Source organism: Macaca mulatta, chromosome 7 (assembly GCF_049350105.2).
Source record: "Macaca mulatta isolate MMU2019108-1 chromosome 7, T2T-MMU8v2.0, whole genome shotgun sequence".
Taxonomy (NCBI): Eukaryota; Metazoa; Chordata; class Mammalia; order Primates; family Cercopithecidae; genus Macaca; species Macaca mulatta.
Window position 1 is genome coordinate 86,147,252 of NC_133412.1, and position 22,105 is coordinate 86,169,356.

The window sequence follows — 22,105 nt, forward strand, 5'->3', positions numbered from 1 at the left end:
TAGAAGGAACATATTCAAAAGAATATCAAGCATTTAATTATAAACACCTAAGGATTTATTTGAAATGTGAATAGTCAGAATCAAATTCCAACTAAAGAGAGTTCTATTGGAAGAAAAGGGGGATATCTCATAAAAGTTGAGAAAGAAGTGATACATAAGAAGAGGAGAACCAGGGAAGCTCAGGGAACCGGGCAGCAAGAATTCATTGATCTCCCAAGAAATCTGACATTGATCTCAGTTTAGCAACTCCAATTGCAAGCGCCAAATGTGGGAAGAGAGAATCCCACATCAGTCTGGGTTGGTGCAGAGGCCCACTCTTCTCCAATCAACAATGGACAGGAAAGCAAGACTTCATACTTCAAATGTGGCTGCTCCATCCTCATTCATGTAGCTTGGCGGAATCCTTAAGAGAAGACTGTAAGTTGTGAAACGGTGAGATAGTTCATATGTCTTTTGAACAAATATGCAATCTCCTTAAACCTTTGCAACTGAGATATATGCTGAGATGGTTGCTGTTACAACCATGTTATAGAGAAGGACAGTAAGCCCAGAGAAGTTAATCATCTCCAAGGCCACAGAGATAGGAGGTGGTGGCACTGTAAGTTAAACCTACATCGGCAATGCCTTAAAAACCTGACGGACTCAGTCTCCACTCACTGCTTCACAAAACGCACTTTTGCAGCTGTGGCCTTGTTATAGTTTGATGCGCACCCCAGAGAAGAGAGGTTTGGTTAAGCTTAATTATGTTCTAGTAGATTTCATCAGACTTCTGGAATCTGAGATTTATGCATTTTCACAGATGGTTAACATAATGATTAGAGGGATGAAAGTGCATTTGCCCAGAGTTAAACGGAAGGTTGGTAAAGCAGCATCATCGCTTCTGTTTCAGGGCTTGGCCAACAAGTAGACAATACTGTTCCTTTAGGAGACCAGGAGAGTGAATCTCTCCTTTTGAAGCAGTTGCACGAATTGTCCACAAGTCTTTCTATGAACCCTGTGAAAGACAGATGGGATTTATCTTGACTGAAATGGGGAGAATCAAATTATCTTCATCAACATCAGAAAAAAAAGTGTGATTATACATAATAAAATACCCTCCATCATACATCATACTCCCATTTGCATTAAATGAAGGAATTGTGAAGGGCCTGGGATAATATATTAGTTATATTACAAAGAACCCCTATACATGTGTAGTATATTCACCAAAGTTTCAGTCTGAAGAAAAGAAAATCGCTTGGATCTATATATGTTATACCTTTCAGATTGGACTCAAATTTAAAACAAGAGACACTTTTCGGCATTGGGTCTTACCTTGTGTTAAATGTCAACATATTGTAGTATGTGGTAGCCTTTTTCAACTCTCTTACTCTATTTTTTATGATATCTAACATTATATTTTTATGTATTTCCTTGTTTATTATAAATTTCCTCTACAAGAATATAAACTCTACAAGAGCAAGGACTTTGTCTTCTTCATTGCGGTATTCAGCGTCAAGACTAGCGTCTGGCATGTGATATCCAAATGCTTAGAACATGCTTATGGAAAGAGAGAATGATTCCTCTCTGCCACCACTGAGAAGCCCTCATTCTGTGTAGATCAACTCTTTTCTAAATCCATGGCAGTATCCCCTAGTGGATCTCTGCGTGTGGCCTCTACCTTAAACTCAAATCTGCTACGCATTCCCCAAAGTAAGCTTTGAAATCACAAATCATATTAGAGCATTCCTTTCATTAGCTAATTTTATGGCTTCATAACACTTTTAGGCATAGGCTTCCTATCAAGGAATTGAAGGTCTTCTGTAATCTGGCACCAAACTAAGTCTTTGTAACTTGACTTCTCAACTCCTTGCCCTCTGCTTATTTATCTGTCATGCATTTACAGGCCTACATAAGCACACCACAGTCTGAGTAAGAGGCCCAAGACTCATTCCCTGCCCTTAAAAAGAAGTCCAACATTCAGTCTTGCAGAGAAACTGAAGAGAAAACAGATTGCTATGGAAGCACATAGTAAGGAGCCCACAGAACATCCGGAGCCTTCACAGATCAGGTGCTGGTTCTCCAGCTTGCCACACTCTGGTTTTGTTGTGACTTTGCACACCTCACTTCTCCGACTGAATATCCTCCTTACCCACCTACCACACCCAGAGAACTTGTCCTTCAACATCCAGTCTAATTTCCCATTGCTGAATCTATTCAGACCAATTGTCTTTTTTGTTCTGTCTTAAATCAGACATTTAGGCATCTGGAGAAGATTGATCACTGGTTGCCTAACTCAGCAAACAACCTGCAGCTAGTTATCAAACTGATACACAGATAAAATACATTTCCCAGAAATTAACTTTCATCTGAGGCATTTGGTTTTTTTTAGGAAAACAAAATTTAAATGAAATAAAATATTGATTCTTAAGCTCTCTCCCAAACCCCCAGAACAAAATTTCCTAGGGGAAGTCCTAAGAACTTGTCTATTTCACAAGAAATGTGATTCTCAGTTGTTGGTTCTCAGAGTGAGACTTTCCCTGACCAGCAGCAGCAGCCTCTGGGAACCTGTTAAAAATGCATGTTCTTAGGCTCCACTCCAGGGGATGGCCTGACAACCATGTGTGACTCACCCTCCAGAAGATGCTGTCACATACTCAACTGTGACCCACTGCTCCAAGTCAACTCCTGGGAGTAGAAAATTAAATGTTGGCCTAAAAAACTAAGTGATACCTCCATTGCCCAAAAGCATAAATAACAGCCTCATAAGAAGCTTCTTTTTGCCACAGTGTGGCTAATGCTAAACTGACCCAACAGAAATAGAAATTTCAGAAAGGCCATGGGCCTAAAATCAGAATTTTCTGCCACATTACATCTGGAACCATTGAAGCTATAAAGACATTTCTGTCTTGTGACTGGAAAAGGCAGCAATACCCAAGAAATGGAGGGGGAAACAAAAGCAAGCACCAGGCACAAAAGAACCTTCAATTATCTGGATATTTTAATAGGTAGCCCCAAAGATTCCCTGGAGCCACAATTTTTCAAAATTTGTTTTTAGCCACGGAGCCCTTTCTTCAAAACATATAGATTTAACCCCCTATCTACATAACAGAAAAGAGTTGCTGCTGGGCCCAGTGTCCTGGCCTTTGTCAAGAACCCTGAGGCCCCTGTGGCATCCCCAGGAAACCCTACAAGGATGGAAAAAGCAGGCTGAACATTTCTGTTCTAGATGGTATTTCCTTCTGAATTCTCATAGTCACACACAACTGCAGAGAGAAAACAGGAGCTGGTGCATTCAACAGCAACAAAAGAGATTATTCTAGTGTTGACTCAGTGGAGGTCACTAGACTATATTTGAAAAGATCAGTATAATATGATCGGTTTAGGATGATTTAAAATTAAGCAATGAAAGAAGGAGGAAAAGTAGGGAGGGAGGGAGGGAGGGAGGGAGGAAGGAAGGAAGGGAGGAAGGAAGAAAGGGAGGGAGGGAGGAAGGAAGGAAGGAAGGAAGGAAAAAGAAAGAAAAAAGAGGAAGAACAGGAAGAAGAAAGCAAGCAAGCAAGCAATTCTAAACTGCTAAACGGTTCCACTTTTCATCTTGAGATGCCTGGAAGCACTGACTTTTGTTGTCACTCTCGGCCCAAGGCGCCCCTTCTTTTCCCACGCTGACCTCTGCCATTTCTGTAGGTGGTTTACATAGCAGAGTGCAGAGTTACAGCTCTTCGGCAAACTTCTTCACAGCAGAAAGGGCAAACAAGGTTCCACATAACTTCCTGTTTCTCAACAGAGCTGAGTCTCCCCCTCCCCCATGTTTTTGTTTTTCTGCTCATTCTCATGGAAAAAAAAAAAAAAAAAAAAACCTGGAGATTTTTAGAAAAGGAAAATAACTTAATTGGAAGCAGGGAATAATCAGAAACTTACATGGGGCTAAATTTGCATTTCATTTTCTTTTTTCCATCATGTATTTGAGAGGTTTGTATATGTTCTGTCAATTTTGTAAGGAGTGAGTGAAAAACGTAACATATGTACAGGCGTTTATTCATGTGCTTTATGCTCTTTTCTTTTTATGGCAAATGCCCTGGAGAGTTTTAACTCCAGGGATGTTGTGTGGAGAAGGGTTTTTGGGTTTAAGATTTTAAGATGAGGCTTTTTGGTTGACCCTTGACATGGCCTTTAACTGGAAGTCCCTCCAGAGAAAGAACTTGGGCTTATTCATCTTTATGACCCCTGCACCCATCATCACAGTGCTGGGTACAAAGTGGACACTCAGAAAGTTTACTAAGTCAATGTGGGTTGAAAGTCATAACCCCAAATTTTCTTTGCCATCTGTAAAGATAATAACAATAATACACAGCCAAGAATATCATGTCATGAATAATTTCTTAAAGTGCTTTGAAATTAGTTCCAGAAAGTTTGGAAAATTTTTTGAAAACCTAAGATGCAACATGTACGGTTTTAAACTCTGACCTTTTCAATACAAACTTTCTCTTCCTTTACATTTGTATACTCCCAACAAACTTAAAATGTTATGTTTCAGGTAAGGAGGCATTCTGCCAAAACAACTGGCCAATTACATCAAAGGAAAAGAGCCTTCTGGAAATCACCAGGTGGCTGACTAAGTTGTTTCAATTTGCCAACTGTAAGTCTAGGAGATGCCCTCACCCTTGAGTAAGAGCCTGGAGCTCACAGTGTTTTCTGGCATCATGTCTATATTCTTTTACATGGACATGAATGCATTCTTTAATATGAAACTTTCATATTCAGAAAGCTGGGACAGTTTTGTATTAAAGAGCCCTCTTGCCCTTAAGAGCAAACAGGTAGATGGAATCCCTTACCAATACCTGTCTTAGGCAGTCTGGATATCCAAGGCAACAATGAATTGCTTTCCATATCCCAACATCACATTTGGTGAGAATTTCTTTCACACCAGGCCAAATCACTGTGTTCAAAATTCCATCGAGATAGTTTGCCATTCATACATTTGGTGTAGCAGGTTGTGAATAATGCAAATCATTTCAGTTGTAATTAATAAGAGTGCAATTGTTTCTGCATGCAACTGAGGGAGGAGGAAGACCCCTGAGAAATGTCTCTTACAAAACGCAACCTTAACTTAGTTTTCCATTTAGATAATGATGGGCTCATGGAAGATCATTGACCACTTTTACCTGCTCATACGCATTGAAAATCCATCTCGACTTCTTTAGAAAATTAAATTGGGCCAGAATTATATCAGATTGAGAGGTCTGCAGATCAACTCCTCATATTTGTCTCTTATCAACCAAGGAATCTTTTTTTTAAAAAAGGATATTTTCTTCGACAAAGTAGAATCTGCAAGTGGCGGAGGGAAGAAATATTTAGAAGAGAGGGGATTATATTTGTGAATCTGTGTTTTAGGCAGTGGATTGGACGTTGTGTCACTGGCTGCGTTAAACAGTATGCAGAAAACGGAAGCTGAAGCAAAACCTGAGGCAAAATCTCCGGTGGGACATGGAAGAGTAAAAGTGAGAGAAAAAGGGAAGGCGAGCAGGAGAGGGTCAGGGAGGCAGAAAGGAGGGCAGCGCTGGGAGAAGACATGAAAAATTAGAACAGGAGCTCAGAGTACTCGGGAGAGCAGGGGAAATGACAGTTGAAATTAGAACAGGAGCTAAGAGGAGCCAGCAGAAGGGGACGGCAGGAGCTAGGAAATTTAAGGCGGGGAGAAACAACTGAGAGAAGTGGACAGAAAAAAGAAAGCTTAGCTTCAATAAGAAGGCCCGGGACTCCCGTGCGTCCAGTAGACCTGCCCTGCTATGGATCAAAACAAATGATTTGTCATTCTGAAATGACTCTGAAAGGGGGAATGGAATGTGCCCCAACAATCAATATTAAATTTTATGCCTGCTGCACCTTTCAAAAGGCTCAAGAAGACATTGATTCAAGTAAGTGCCACATTTTTAAATGACCTTTGATGATTCACTTTAACAGTTTGAGAGCAGAAGTTTGCACCCAGAGCTGGAGAGCAGTGAGAACCAAAGGGTGGTTTCCACTTGTGTTTGTGGTTGTGGCTGTGGGGCTGCGAGGATGCGCTGGTCACTGTGGCAGGGGCAGGGATGCTCTGGCAGGAGAAAGTGCTGTTTCCTGTTCAACTAGGGCATGCGTGTGGGAGGCTGGAGTTTATGTTTTTCATTATATAGCTGGCGTTCTTAGAAAGCCAAGAAGAGTTGCGCTTTTGGGCTGGTTGGATGAAGTGCTTTGGGCACTTTGTATTTTGTGGCCAATTTTATGAGAGGAAAATATCTGATTCCAATGGAATGGATTGGGAAACCTGAAGGTGGGTTTCCCAGATGAGGCCTTCCCAGAGGAGGCCTCTGCAGAGCGGGCCAATCGAGATTCTGGTTTTGCAGAGTTTTCACTGACGTCGCCTTGTCTCTTGCAGTCAGCCACCTGTACTGGGTCAGAATTGGTTGTAACAAGTAAAGACTCTTCTCTGGGACTGAGTGAAAAAGGATTTCAAGCTGGAACATGTGGCGTATTCATGCTCTATGTTTCTCCATACCTAAATGCCAAAATCAGAGCCTGGGTTTTAGGCCTAAAATACATTATTTATTATTTCAGAAATCTCCATGTATAGCAGATTGGCTTCCGTGAGGGGAATCCACCACCCTGTCTGCTCCATGTCTGGATTTTAAATGCTACCTGCCCAAAGAGCTAGGGCCAGCCATGGTGCTTCCTTAATCTGGTTCTGGATCCTTGGTTCTGGTGACTCGTTTTATCTTCTAACTCTGGTTGATTTCCTGAATTCAGCTTCTCCATAACCTCTGATTTGGGAATCCCTCTCATCAACTGGTCCTGAGCAACCAAATCCCTTTCCCTGCCATACCCACACAGAGAGAGTCACTTGGGCCACATTCCACCGTGTTGCTGATGATGCAAAATATCCTGGCGTTCTTATTTCTATGGTTTACTTGATAATTACATGTTTATATATTGTTCACCTAACTACTCAGCAAGGTCTATCTTTCCCCCACTGCTTCTTGCCTTCAGCCTACAAGGGGGTACCTGTCTCCTCAATTTTAGAAACTCACTCATGCTTCTTCAATACATGTTTGTTGAATCAATATGATGTTCTGGGTAGTGTGCTAGGCACCAATCAACTTTTATTCATTCCATTGAATCGCACTCATGCGAATATTTATTAAACAAAAATCATTTATTGGGTGCTTTTCTAAGTAGTGGAAGTAGAAGATAAAGCAGTGATAAAAATAAAGTTCCAGTTTCCACAGATCTTACATTTTGTTGGGTAGACCCAAGAAATACATAAACAAGTAAATATCGTAGGTTATATGATGACATGAGAGAAAATAAAGGAGAGTAATGAATAAGAGTGGAGGTTATTTTTTATAGGAAAAATCTCATGATAAGTGATATTTGAGAAGAAATGTTTAAAAGTAAAAGAGCAAGTTATACAGATTTGAGGGGAAGCATATACCAGTAAGAAAGAAGCAGAGTATTCAAATACCCTGAGAGGTTTAGTTTGTTTGAGGAACAGGCAGTAGGACAGTATAGCTGGCACAGAGCGAGCAAAAGATAGTGAAAGAGAAGATGAAGTCAAAGAATTGCCAGAGCCCAGATTAGGTAGACTCTTGAAGCCATTGAAGCAAGGACTTTGGTTTTTACCTTTGGTGAAGTTTAGAAAACTACTGGAGGCCTCTGAGCAGAAGAGTGGCATAAACAATGTTTTCAAAAAGTCACTCTAGCTGCTGTTGAGAAGAGACTCTGGGTGGGCAAGTGTGGAAGCAGAGAGAGTACATAGAAGGTACTGTAATAGTCCAGGCAAGAAATGAAGTTGACTTGGGCAAAACTGGTGACAGTGGATGTGGTGGGGTGCTAGATTATTTCAAACAGAGAGTTTATGGTATTTGCTGATGGATTGGTTTGAAAGTATGAAGAAAAGAAAGTAGTCAAGACTATCTACATTGTTTTTGCCTAGACAACTGGAAAGATGATGTTGCCAGTTACTAAGGTTTAAAAAAAAAAAGACTAAGCTAGGTGTAACGGCATGACGCCATAGTCCCAGCTAAATGAGAGGCTGAGGTGGGAGGATCGCTTGAGCTGGGAAGTTTGAGTCCAGTCTGGGCAACATAATAAGACTCCATCTCAAAAAAAAAAAAAAAAAAAAAAAGACTGGAGAAGAAGCAAGTTTAGAAGAATGGTGGTTAGGGAGGAGCCATGAGTTTGGTTTTAGAAGGGTTGAGTTGGAGATACTGTTTGGACATGACAAGCACATATATAATATTTAAATTTGTGGGTACAAGTCCAGGCTGGAAGGTGAAGGAGGAACAAAAGCACGTCTTACGTGGTGGCAGGCAAGAGAGAAGTGCAGGGGAACTGTCCTTTATAAAACCATCAGATCTCATGAGACTTATTCACTATCACGAGAACAACATGGGAAAAAACTGTCCACATGATTCAATCACATCCCACTGGGTCCCTCCCATAGCGTGTGGGGATTATGGGAGCTACAGTTCAAGATGACATTTGGGTGGGAGCAAAGCCAAACCGTATCACTGACTGTTGATACAGACATAGAGATGAATGTGTGGAAGTTCTCCAATGATTGCTTCTAAATTTTCCATTAATTTAGTCAGAAAATTCATAAGCAGAGAGTGAGGCTGGTGGAGGAGGTGTTGACGGTTTAGACAGAATGACCTGCGCCAAGATTTGGAAGTAGGGGAAAATTAGGCAGGTTTCAGAAATTTTGCTGGCTACTTCTCAGCCTCTATCCTTTTCAGAGCTAATATCCCCCAGAGCGTGGGCAGCAACTGATGCTCACACTAGTTTCATCAGCGTCCTGCATCCTAGCTCCCAGGAAGATGACTCACACCCTTGAATCTGCTTATGCATTTTCCGTTGGATCTTCTGTGACTTCTGCATCTTGAAACTCAAGATGCCAAGTTTCTGTCCTCAACATACCTGCAGCAGTCCATTCCACTCCGTGGACCACCCCCGACTTGTTGAAATGCCAGCCTCATTTCCATGACTATAGAACAACTCAGGCCTCTTTCTATCATTCTTTTCTGTACCTTTCACTAATTTTTCATCTTCCTACTCTCCATTAAAGGGGCCAGTGCCCTCCCCACTCCCCTCCCCCGCAAGAACCTGCCTGTTCTCTCCATTCCCCTTTAGTAAGCAACCCTGTTTATTACCACAGTATCAGTCACAACCGTATCGTTGATGTTCTCAAACCAGTATCACCTCCATTCCCCACTATCTGATAAACATTTCTGATGAAGTTGTTCTGCAAGAATATGCTGTCGACGGCTCAAATCAAAATATTTTAAGCTGTATTTCTCACCGTTCTTCCACAATGAGTTCTATATCCTGACTTATCTACTGTTATTAATAGCACTATGATTCCATCAGATCTCTGGGTTTGAAAATTAGGCATTATTTTCATCTTTTCTCTTCCTCTCATGCCCACACACAGTTTTAATGGACAGAGCCATATTCTCACAGCATGTACCTCTCAAGAAATTTCTCAGAGGGTCTTAAATATAACAGGTACTTGGTTGACATGCAAAGTGAATACCCATGCAATATTTAATAACCTACTGCCTGTGCCATGATGTCATCCTTTCTCTTCTTCATTCACTGCTGCCAGTGCCTTATCTTCAGCCCAGTTTGCTTTGGATCTACCAGGATTGGCACAGCACATTTACTGACCCCAAAAAGAGGCCTTCACAATTTGCAATAGATCAGAAGAGATACTTTAGAATGACTAAATGTTATAGAAATTGGTGTCTGTTCAGAAAACATCCTTCATGACTTTGCAAATAGGCAAAAATGTCAAGTCAGCTCTACTCTGAAGCCATTTGGAGACATTTGCAACAATGAATGCATGATTAAGTTTATTGTTTAGTAAACAGTTTGCAGACATTAGCCAAGGAAGAGTTATGGCGGCAGTTTACAAATAATTGCAATTGAATTAGGCAGACTGCAATGCAAAAGCAGTGCAAATAACTTGCCAATTCCATAAAATGTTTTGCAAACAGATTCTGGGAGAAAATAGAATGAGAAAAGCAGAAAATCCAGAAAGCAATGTTTTCCGAGTCTGCTCTGCAGATAGTGAGAGAGGATGCCCTCATATTTTACCATGAGAGTAAAGTGTTAGTGAAAGGTGTTTATTTCTGCTTTGCCTCAGAGACAGAGCTTGGCACAGACTTCAGAGTAGGAAAAAGGGGGCATGACTCAGTGATTTGGCACTTAACAAATTCAATTGAACAAAAGTAGCAGAACCATTTTAAAATAGAGTATATGCGTTTGACTGAGGAGGATTGTGGTGGGAGAATTCTGGCCTATAGAAATACACTACTCAGAGAAACTCATTGCCAAGATAAATCTGTGCACAATGTTGGAGAGCTGACTGTATATCCGGAGTACGCTTAAGAGATGGTTTATTTTATTAAATATACATTATATGACACATATATTTAATTAAGAGATAAGCAGTATATATGTGTATATATAACTATATATAGAATAGTGTATGTACATATTATATATAATATGTATATAATGATGTGAATGTATAATAAATATGTAATATTTAATAACATACAATTAATAAAATATTTAATAATATATACTATGTCAGTATCAAGGTTACCTCTCCTAGATCAAAAAACATTTCCTAGACATGTTATGTTTGCTTTTCCCAAGCTGTTTTATTCATTTCTTAGCAATAATTCTATGAATCAAAGATACAAATCCAACTATAAACACATTAGAACGAATCTAGAAATCAAATGAATAAAGAATTAGACAAAGCTTAAATTGTAGTTACTCACCAAAACTGCTTGATTAAGAATCCCTCAGCCACATTGTCATAACTTCTATGTTAAAAAAAAAAGAAAACACAGAACATTCATAAAAAACATAAGCATGATTTAGTGAAAGATTTTCTGCATGAGGAACACCCACAGGACTTTTGTGGTTAAAGTTGGCCTTTTGTCTCAAAATGCATCCTGAGCACACGGCTTTCCTCTTCTAACCACACCCTTTATCAAAAGCTATTGATTTTGTAACTACTCAACCAGATTCTTAGGTTCAAAAATGAATCTAGGGAAGAACAGGTGATCTAAAACAAATTCTTGAGTTCCATGTCACATACCAAGGGCTGGGACAATTAGTTTAAGCAAAAAAATTGACTTCTGTCTCCTCTGAAAGGATTCAGGATTGGTCACAGATCAATTGGAATTTAAAACAGTCAGAAGTATGGATTAGGAAATTTCATTTTAATCCCCTCTCACAACATTTTGAAGTCTACAACAGATGCATAATTTGTGGATTTACCACAAATATGTTTAAATCTATAGATCTGTGTAGTAGCTGAGGCTGGGCTAATGGGTCAAGTATACTATAATTGGACAGTTCTTTGCACTGAAACTAGATGCAAAAATCTATCCATCATTTCCCAAAGGCAAATTATGTTTATACAGTGCCTCATTTTGCACATTCAAAAGTTTTCAGTATCTACCATAGCCATTTGGGGTGAGACAGATCATGCTCACAAATGGAGCCTTTGGAATCATATCCTTTGCAGTATTTTAGTTGCAAAGCAATTCTATATCTTAGAGTTTGGCATCATAGGAAGCTACTGAGTTGAAAACTAAATAAAAGAGAACATTAGATGACAAGAAATCCAGGCGCTATCTTTCCCTTTTATCTTTTGCTCTTCTGTCCCTGAAAAGAGGCACCATTTTCTCTTTGCAACATAAGGAAGAGAAAGATGCTTGGTTTCAGCACTTGTTGATCCCATTAACAGGAAAGATTGACAAGAAGTAGACAATTATATCTGACATGAATATGGATATGGAGGGGATTGTTGAAATGGAGACTCTTGCTAATGGAAGAAAGATGATTCAAGCCTTCTGACAGATGTCAAGTAGATTGGAGTCCAGTGAACTTACAACCATTTAATCTGCATTGCAAGAGAAGACAAATTGCATGACTGATAACCTCTTTATTTTTTATTCTATAATTTTTTACTCTGCAGTGTAGAAAGAGTTAGGGTTTTCAACTTGCTAATGTGGGTCACTATTATTCACCCAGAGTTTCAATGGCATTGGGGCTTTTGTTAGCAGGTGGCTTCTTCTCTGGGTCAAGGAAGAAAATAAATAAATGAAAAAGACATGAATACAGAAATGATATAAATCAATCTGAGAATTACAACTCTTCAATAAGATTTTGACCTCAGTTGCAGGAATGCAATTTCTGACTCTGTCTGAAAGGCATTAGTGACTCATTTAATGTTATGTGAAAGTAAGGTAAGTAGGAAAAATGTACTTGAACTCCATTTGGTTCTACAATATAATAGAGATAGAAATGTTTCTTTATTTAAAAATAATCTTTTATCCTTCTGAGATATTTGTGTATAGTATGTTTGTGTATTTCTGAGTAAAGATTGTTTAAAACAAATTTGTTTCTCTAGTATACTGGTACAAGCAAACAGACAGGGAGAAGAAGAGTTGATTTATGACCTTTGACCTCTTTCATCTTATGTTTTTTTTTTATTTTCCTTGTCTAGATTAAAAAGTTCCCTCCCATACTCATGTCTAGTGCTTTTGAGTTCTACTCAAAGCCAATTCAATTTGGTAAAACTTGTGATGTTCCTCCGGTAGAAGAAATTTCTTGACTCTCAAATTTGATGACACCTTAAAGTGAAAATTGCATAGAAAATCCCATCCTCAAGTGGTGGTGCATGCCTGTCATCCCAGATACTCAGGAGGTTGAGGCAGGAGAATCACCTGAACCCAGGAGGTGGAGGTTGCAGTGAGCCGAGGTTGTGCCACTGTACTCCAGCCTGGGCGACAGAGTGAGACTCCATCTCAAAATAAGAAAGAAAAAAGAAAAAGAAAGAAAATCCCATCCTCTGATGATGAGTAGTTTTCCTTTTAAGGTTCCAAAAGAGCTCTGTCAGCATTCTCTGTAGTTAATTGGCAGTAGGATTCGGAGAGCCACTCTCACTCCAAAGAGAATGAACTTGGCTTGGAGAAGGCAGAGAGCCATGGGAAATCCCACACAATGAACCAGGTTATGGGGACTTACATCGTAACATTTCCTTATAATAACCAAATCACCTGCAATACTCTTCAGGTCAATGTGCACTTCTTGAGTGTCCACTTTGTTCTTGACAGTGCATTGGGTTTTGGGTCTGCAAAGACAGGGGATCTGATCCTCAAGTAGCTTACAGTTCAGAGGGGAAAAGAGACCCACAGGCATATTCTTTCAATGCAATGTAGTAACATAAAGAGGTCAGCAAAGGAAGTGGAAGTCAGATGTCATGCCCCCTGGCAAGGTCTGAATGTTCTGTCCTCAACAAAGTCATCCCTGGAAAAAGCTATGAGTCAGGTGAAAGAGCCCCATCAGCTTCTTGGCCAGAGGAAGTTCTGTGAGGACAGCCACGTAGGCGTTACCTGCCATGAGGAGGGATGGGGACTCCTCTCAAGCGGCACTTTCCCAGTCCAGGTCTTGCACACTTGCGTTTCCCATTTATCTTGTTCTGATCAATACCTCGAACCACAGCTCCAATACCACTTTGGCAATGGGGCCTACTGGGAACACCCACTGGTGGAAAGAATAACTTGACTGTGTGAGCTTGGAAGCCCTCAACTCCCTCCTTTCCTTCCTTTTTTTTTTTTTTTTTTTTTTTTTTTTAGACAGAGTCTTGCTCTGTTGCCCAGGCTGGAGTGCAGTGGCGCGATCTCCACTCACTGCAAGCTCCGCCTCCCGGGTTCACGCCATTCTCCTACCTCAGCCTACCCGGTAGCTGGGACTACAGGCACCCGCGACCGCCCCCGGCTAATTTTTTTTTTTTTTTTTTTGTATTTTTAGTAGAGACGGGGTTTCACTGTGTTAGTCAGGATGGTCTCGATCTCCTGACCTGGTGATCCGCCCGTCTCAGCCTCCCAATCCTTCCTTCTTTTGGTTTATTTTTGTTCATTTGTTTTACACTTATTTATTCCTCTTCCCTCCACATGCCATTTAACTTTGCTGAGCACTTCACTGAACCAGGATGTTCGAAGGTTTTGCATGTATTATCTCAATTAATCTTTACAATAATCCCCTGGGGTAAGTAATATGATTTGCCTGTTTTACAGATGTGAACTGAGGCACAGCCAGGTTACGCAAGTTGTCCAAACATATAATGAATAAGTGGTGGAGCCAGGGTTTTCCTCAGGCAATCTGATTCCAAGACCACTATACTGCAGCTATTTTCAGGTGCCTTGTATCCTTAACTATATTACAAAGCTCTTGAGAGGAACAGAGATCACTTGTTATTTGCAATTTATACAATACCTACTCTCTTGACATTGTAGGGGTGATCACATGATATTATTGCATGAAAGGGTAGATGAACAAATAAATGAATGGGAGAACTCTACTTAGAAAGCTGGTGAAAAAAAAATAACGTGACCTATAAAAGGTTGAGCAGGAGGATGAATGATAAAAGGAATTTAATGGTATTTTAGGAAGATAAGCCTTCCTTTATGAAAGGAAGAGCAATAGAATATAGACTTTTCACTAGGCCTTTCTAGTCTTCAAAATATTGGCATGAAGACCTGAGTCAGCATGGATGTTATCAGAAAGATGAGAACTGGATACTTGCATCATTGCAAAGGGAAAACTTGGTAACTGCATATGGAGACATGTAGAAGGATATTGTTGCAATGTGAAAAAAAAATCCTCATTATCCTAATGGAAAACACATTAAAAGCATTTAAAGAAGCACAATCATTCCTAATCTTACCATCTGATGGTAAACAAAATTAACATTTTTATATTATCAGCATTGGTTATTGCATGAAAATCAATTTAAAATATTAGACCAAGCAAGAAAATAATGGCATGTCAATTTCTCCTCAAAATTCCAGTTGCAAAATACTACACCAAATTAATGTTCACTTTGAATCGCCAAATGACTGGTCTATTCGGCTGTGTGGAAACCGGCCGCTGATGTTGTGAATAACTGAGTTGACTTAGTTTTAGTCTACTTCCATCATCATGGGACTAATGTGTGCTGAACATCAAGGATGCAAAAGTTAAGCACACCCTACCCTGATTTTCTGATGTAATATTCCTGCAAAATGTTTTCTGGTTTGAGTGTCTACTGATCAGTTACTTTCTGACTTAACTCTTCCAGTCTTACACAGACAATGCCCACAGGGCTTTGTTTATGACCCTTCTGCCTAGTTTCTCAAAAAAAAAAAAACATTTTCACAGAATCATTAAAGTTGTAAACATCATCTATAATTGTATAAATGATACCTTTGCCTCTCTAAAAAATACAAATTAATTGAAAAATTGCATTGCAAATGCCAATTAAGTAGAGCATTTGTTTCTTAGCATAGTAATTTCAAATGCAGCTCACTATAAATTCACATGTAAGCATCCGGAATTATAAAACCAATACTTTGAGGAGAAAGCAAGTGGTTATTGCTTTATATAACATTTCCTCTGGAATTCCTTCAAGAGGTAAGGCTTGCCAGTTTCACTAAAATGAAATATACTGATATTGATTCATAAATCTACTATGTATAAAGCCTCTCTTCTGTGCCAGGCACCGTGCTGGGGGCTGAATTATACATATTATTTTTCCAGAAACACATCTGAACATACATATGATCAATGCACATATGTGCAGTTCTTAGGATAATTTATGAGACAACTACTCTTGTCTGAGTCAATCAGCTTGACAAAGACTGTTGCCAGGGAAGTATTTATTTAGTAGATGTTTGCCATAGCTTTGGTATGTTTTCCCACCTGTCTCCTCCAGCAGACTTTATCTTGCAGAATTTCAGGAGACATTTCTAGAACTTAATTAAAACATTTTCATATTGGAAGATGATACAATGTGGTTTGTATTTTAGGTGTCAAATTACTCCCAAGAATTATTAACTACTGATTGTACCCTCAGAACAGTTATTAGATATTAGGAGTCTCCAGTTGAAACATTTTTTTTTTTCCTAGAAACTTAGATGTTGAATTTAGAACTTAAATTCACTAGGGTCTGTAAAATGAAAAACAAAGTCCATAGAAGGTTACTTGACGATACTTTTGATGATACAGTGAATAAGAACAAAATGCAAAAGGCTATAAATTCTATGGTGCTGCTGGGTGACTCAGAACGCCCAGGTTTGGACCTTGGACTTTGGAGTTATCTGACCTAGTTGATCTTATATAACCTCTCTAAACTTCTGACTCCATGACTGCAAGAATAGATTTTATCATGACAAAGATGCTGTGATGATAATGAGATAATGGATCTAAGGTGCTTTGTAAGTACTAAAGTGACATAAATAATATTATTAATATTAATTTTATAGATATCTCCACAACTATACCACTTTGAATAATATTCCAATATAACACAATAAATTATAACTCATCTTAAGCTGCCATCATCCTTCCAAAATTCATAGGCCACATCACTTCTGCATGATAAAGATAATTGCAAAAATTCTTAGAGATGGATTTTATCTTGGAACCTACTGTGTTTCAAGGGGAACATATCATTATCTCAATATGCCAACATAATGCTGATCCATTATTAGAAAAACACGAATATGTGCTGATGATAACCTGACAGGATATAGTTTTGCCTTCTTTCGAATGTCTGAGATTAAGAGAATGATTGAGTTGAAGGAACAGACTAAAGCTTACTGACTCAACTACCAATAAACCATGACCTCTTCAGCACCATGCTTCCCGTCGAACATGTCTGCTTCTGAAGAGGGTTCCTACTTGCAGGCAACTTGAAATAACTTCCCAAAAGTTAACCACCTGCAATGCTTACCTGCAGGCAGGTAGATGCAGCTCCAGGGGCCCTTTAGGATCGATGGCTCCAGATAGCTCAGAAATGACTGAATTTTCAATGCAGCAAACACTTCCCAGGGAAAGCAAAATTCACCCTGGAGCCCCCCATGTACAAATTATAGTCACCATTTAAACCATCATCACAGTATTTGAGGTTAGTAAAACATATTGCTTGAGCTATAAAACATTCTAAACTAGCATTCCAAATGTCTCGCCTCAAGCAAGCACTTAAATTAAAGTTTCAGACAGCTGGCACTGGAATCATAATAACAGTTTTACACAAAGGGATTGGCTAAACATGATTATTGTTTTGATAATTTATTGTCAACATGCATTATTGTGCCCTGATCCCAACACTCGGGTTTGGTTCTTTTCTGTTGTCAACAGGTGACAAGGTCTGGTTTAGGTGATAGAGTAGAACATTTGTTGCCCTGGTTCTAGCTAGATCACACACACACACTCACACACACACAGTGTATTACAATTAATTTATACAATCTGATCATTTTAGGGTCTCTTTCCTCTAAATTGCTGTGTTAGTAAAGAGAAATAATCTCCAGGTACCCCTATTAAAAAAAAAAAAAGTCGACTGACTAAATTCTCTTGGAATATCTAATTTCCAGTGCCTCACTTTGTGCAACAGATAAAAACAGAAATGCTACAGTATTTCTTTTGTAATTTGAAGTGCGTACATAACACTGGCAGCCTTGTATCTATTTAGGCAGATGGGTGCTAATTCACCCAAGGCACAGACAATGCTGACGATAGCTATTTGCCCTTTAGCCAATTCTAAAGCACAATATTTTGCAGACATATTAACATATTTTCAAGTATAACAGATTCTCTGTTCACTTCAACTTGGACCACTTTGAAATATTTTATTTCCACCACAGGGAAATAAGCGTGATTGACATTGATGTTCCATTTTACTCAAACCGGTCTCATTCACAGATTTTATAACAGAATTAGAAACAGAAAATTATATTTTTATTATTTAAATTAAGCCCAACATATAGTACAGGCAAATTTTCTTTCTCAGTCTGTTTGAACATTTAGGAACATTGTGGTAATATGTTTTACCATTTTATTAAGAAAGCAAGCACTCTTGTCTTTGGGTGGTGGGGATTGCTATATCAGTGCAACAGGTTTTTCTGGATTATGTCTTTCTGTGCACAAAACACACTAAAAAATTGGAAAAGTCAGAAAGAGTCAGTATGCTCAGATCAGCCAAGAGGGAAATAAAGGACACATTTGAGTACCTTTAAAATTTTTTCTGAACATCACTTTTCCATTGACTTTAATTAAGATTTCATTAAACCCTGAGTTTGGAAAGCTTTTAATTGAGAGAGAATTTGCTTACTGGGCATATTTTTGGTGAGCTGTAAAGAGAATCTCTCTATAATTAATGGCCCTTCCAACTTTACAGTAAGTTCAACCTTGTTCTACCTTTGCAGAAACTGGTTATAGATCCACTCTTAAGAAATGAGCCATGCCACAATAATGATTTTTATCTTGTAATAAAATGGCACAAAGTTGGCGCTAGTATACTTTATGATTATATTGGCTGCTGACAAATTAATCCAATTAGCAAAGGTGAAGGTTTATAATTGGGGTTAACTAGAATTTAACTGGTCATTGCTCATCAAACCTCCCTCACCTCCTCTAGAGCATGGTCCCCTAAGTTATTCGAGTAGTCACAGCCAGTCCCCAGATCAAACCAAAAGTCTGACTTCAAAAATCATGTTTCAAGAAAAACTGATAGAGCCACCTTTCCAAAACCATAACAACAATGGAACTTGGTGGCATGGTATTTTCCTGCTGTTTGGGAGAGTGAGTCCCCACCCCCACCCTTTCTCCACCCCCCGACTACTGAGAGTATTTTTATATAGTTCAAGTCCCTATTGGTCTGCAGTTTGCAGTGCGGTTTAAAAAGTAATACATCTTTTCTTAGATGTACCCCAGTTTCTGCTTTTTAATAGACATGATAATGAGCTTCTGGGTCTTCATTTCCCAGTGTGCAGAGAGCTCAAATAAATCTTTGATTGTTCACAACCCAGGAGAAGTTTCCGGAGCACTGGGATCCATTGAGGTCTCTCTAAACAACTATTATTTTAAGGATATTTTTTAAATGTTGGACTTTCCTGGCACCGTTGAGTTTTTCTTTTCCAATGTTGTTAGTGGCACCTGCTTATAGTGAACTTAGACAAAATGAAATTCCTTTTACAGTGAATCAGGATGAATAAAAGTTCCCAACTGTTTCAGAGCAGCATAATATGCTAACTTAGTAAAGGTTTCCTTATAGGTAAAAGGAAAAGTAAGCTTTACTGTAGATTTTCACAAAAACATGTCTGCGTGAGGAGTCCAGGTTTTTCCTAGATTTCAAAATTCTGGAAGACGTTTTACGTTTCTGCAGGCAAAAGTATGCCAATGTGAAAATATGTTCGACCACTTTGAAGACTATTGTTTTTGGAGATTATGACTTATTTACATCTAGCATAATATAGGATCTTCTTAATGAAATGCTTTCCAAAAAGCAAATTCAAAAGTCTGTCTAACAAACTTAGAAATGCACAATTACTTATTTCTATTTTTTTTAAGTCAAAACATCCTTTGGGCAATTTCTGTTTTCAGTTTTATTGACAACTTTGAAAACAGAAATCCGAACACTGAAAAGTCCTACTACTGTCAGAGTTTTCATAAATTTCAGGGAAAAAATATGCATCTTCTACTCTTTGTTATCTGGGGGGGAAAGAGTAATGACATCAGGCATATATTTTGATATGATATGACCTCAGGTTATGCTTAAAGGAATATATATTACATTGACTGGAATTTTTGTTTATTATAGCTAAAGTGATGGATGCTGCTTCCATAATTCTAAAATAAGCCATTGAAAACTATCTTTATATGACTACAGACAAAACTTCCTCAATTTCCCTAGCCAACTGGATCTGGTGGGAGGTTGAAAAACGTTTTTATTTAATTTTTTTACTTCTGTTTTTATAAAAGAAGAAGATAGTGGCTTATGCCCATCCCCACAGCTTTAGCCAATTGACTATGATTGAATACTTTTTCTTATTACTGCTCACTGGGATCTTCTTATGAAATGCACATTTCATTTTTATCCGGGACCTGGGGATATGGGGCGACAGAGGAATATTACTTGAAATTCGGCATACCACGGTCTATAGAAAGCTGCACACCAAGACTGTGGAAGAGTTATAATTTTAATTCTTTTTACAATGACAAGGTTATTTCAAAGTTAAATTATCATTATCTCTTAAACAAACAGCACTGTGGCAGTTTTAGTAGGGCAAGGTGGCTTATTCTAATTGGTAGTATCTGTGGATTCCTACGCTGAATTTTAGATCTAAGCATTTCCAAATGAATAGGAAGATTGAAGAGAAGGGATATATTTGCAATCTGTTTGGGCTGAAATGGGTACTTGGTGCCACATATCTTAATGCAGCAAGTCATCATTATGATTATTACTGCCTCCATGATAGCCAGGTAGAAGCACCTGCTCTTCCTCTGCCTTCACCAGTTAATCCCTAACAATCAATTAATTTCTGAGAAACACTAATGATGAGACAAAGACACAAACTTTTATAATATTAAAGGAGGATGTGCTTGACATTGGTCAGTAGAGAGGCTGGGCTTGTAGAATCCCAAAGGTTTAAGAGCACGGATGCTCAGCTGAAATAAAGCTGAGTTCAGTCCTGTAACACCCTGCTCTGAACAGAATCCACTGCAACCCATTTTTTTAAGTAAGAAATTCAACTGTGATATTCTCTGTTTATAGACTCTGTCATCAGTAGGGTTGGATTCTGTGACTCGAAGATTCCCAGCTTGTAATTTTGTGAGCAACATGTTCCTGATTTTGCATAAAAGAAAAAAACAAAGCAGAGGAGGTTGTTTTACCACAGATGATATAATAGGGATAACAAAACAAATACAAGTAAGCAAGCATCCAGCACACATATACATGACTGCAAAACAAAACACACACACACACAAATTCAGAATCATAGAAGAATAAAATCTGCAAATGTATTTTGTGCACAGTATTTAGCACCATATATTTCCAGTGTGTAATATGTCTTCCTCACAAAGGAAATTCATGATGAAATAGATCAAATAATTTAACACATCGTTCAAAGTGGAAAAGTGGGAAATTTTGTTCATTTTCCCACAATAGCAACAGGGATTTTTCCAAATCATTTTTATACCGTCAGACCAAAAAATATATTCAGATTAAAACCAAATTAATCAAACTGGAGCTCTCTATATCACCAAGGAAGAATGGGATGTGCTCTTTCCTCTTCCTTCTCAAATTCCTCCTTCTCCTCCTACTTCTTCTTTTTAATGTATCGATAGAAAAGGATCTAATATTTGGATTCACGGCCAACGTTTAAAATCAGAATCGATAGAATAAAAATATAGTTTTTGTTTTTCTTGAAAATTCAGCTCTGACAAAAGCAGACCTTTGTTTTCACCTGTAAACAAAAGACTTCGGCTTGTGTGACTGTCCCAGTAGACCAAGCACTCCCTCTCCTCCCATTTTCCAACAATCCCCACCTAACCCATGCAACTCACTGAAGTCACCAGCGGGACCATGTCACCTTCTGGTTGGCAGTCAATCCATGACTTAAAATGGGAACAGTCACCACCCCTGAATCTCCTCACCTCTCTGTTCTCTGTCAGGAACCATCTTTCTTGGCCATGTCAGCCTACCTACCATCTTCCCTCCTTCGTTTGCTCTTTTCTACCCCAGTAGTTTTCCTGGGTGACCTTATTTCAAGAAAGCACACCCTTCTCCAATTCATGTCTGTCCTTTGTCTGAGATTCTAGACAAAACCTCCCCTCTGTATAGCATTTTTGACCAGCCAGCTCTGCTCTGCTCTGGTCCCTGTTCTAGTCCACATGTCCTGCATCCACACCTTGATACATGGTAGGCTCAACGAAAGCCTGTGGTACGAAATAATTAATATTTGCTGAAATAAGTGTTCTTCAAAAACACAGTTCCCCTCATCAATTTCTTGGCAATTACATACAGAAGACCTGCCACATGCCCTCAGAATTCCCCTTGGAGCTAGAATTTGGCCACTGCCTTCATTTACAATGGTTGATTACATTTCCCAGTAAGTGTGACTGCATTTCAGTCTCACCTCTCTATCCAGTCTTCCTAGGTGATATAGAAAACTTCTGAAGTCAAGAACCAAAATCTTCCAGTTCTTGGTGCCCCTTAAGACAAAAGGACATTGTCCTCTGA

General features: G+C 38.9%; 1 long non-coding RNA gene across 1 annotated transcript in view; it reads right to left on the reverse strand.

The window, feature by feature from the left end:
- Window positions 1–22,105, reverse strand: part of LOC144329732 (uncharacterized) — a 119,982-nt gene that overhangs the window by 44,146 nt on the left and 53,731 nt on the right. The window contains exon 2 of the long non-coding RNA XR_013395357.1: window positions 10,806–10,850. This is a non-coding gene — a long non-coding RNA (uncharacterized LOC144329732). The remainder of the gene's footprint in view (window positions 1–10,805; window positions 10,851–22,105) is intronic.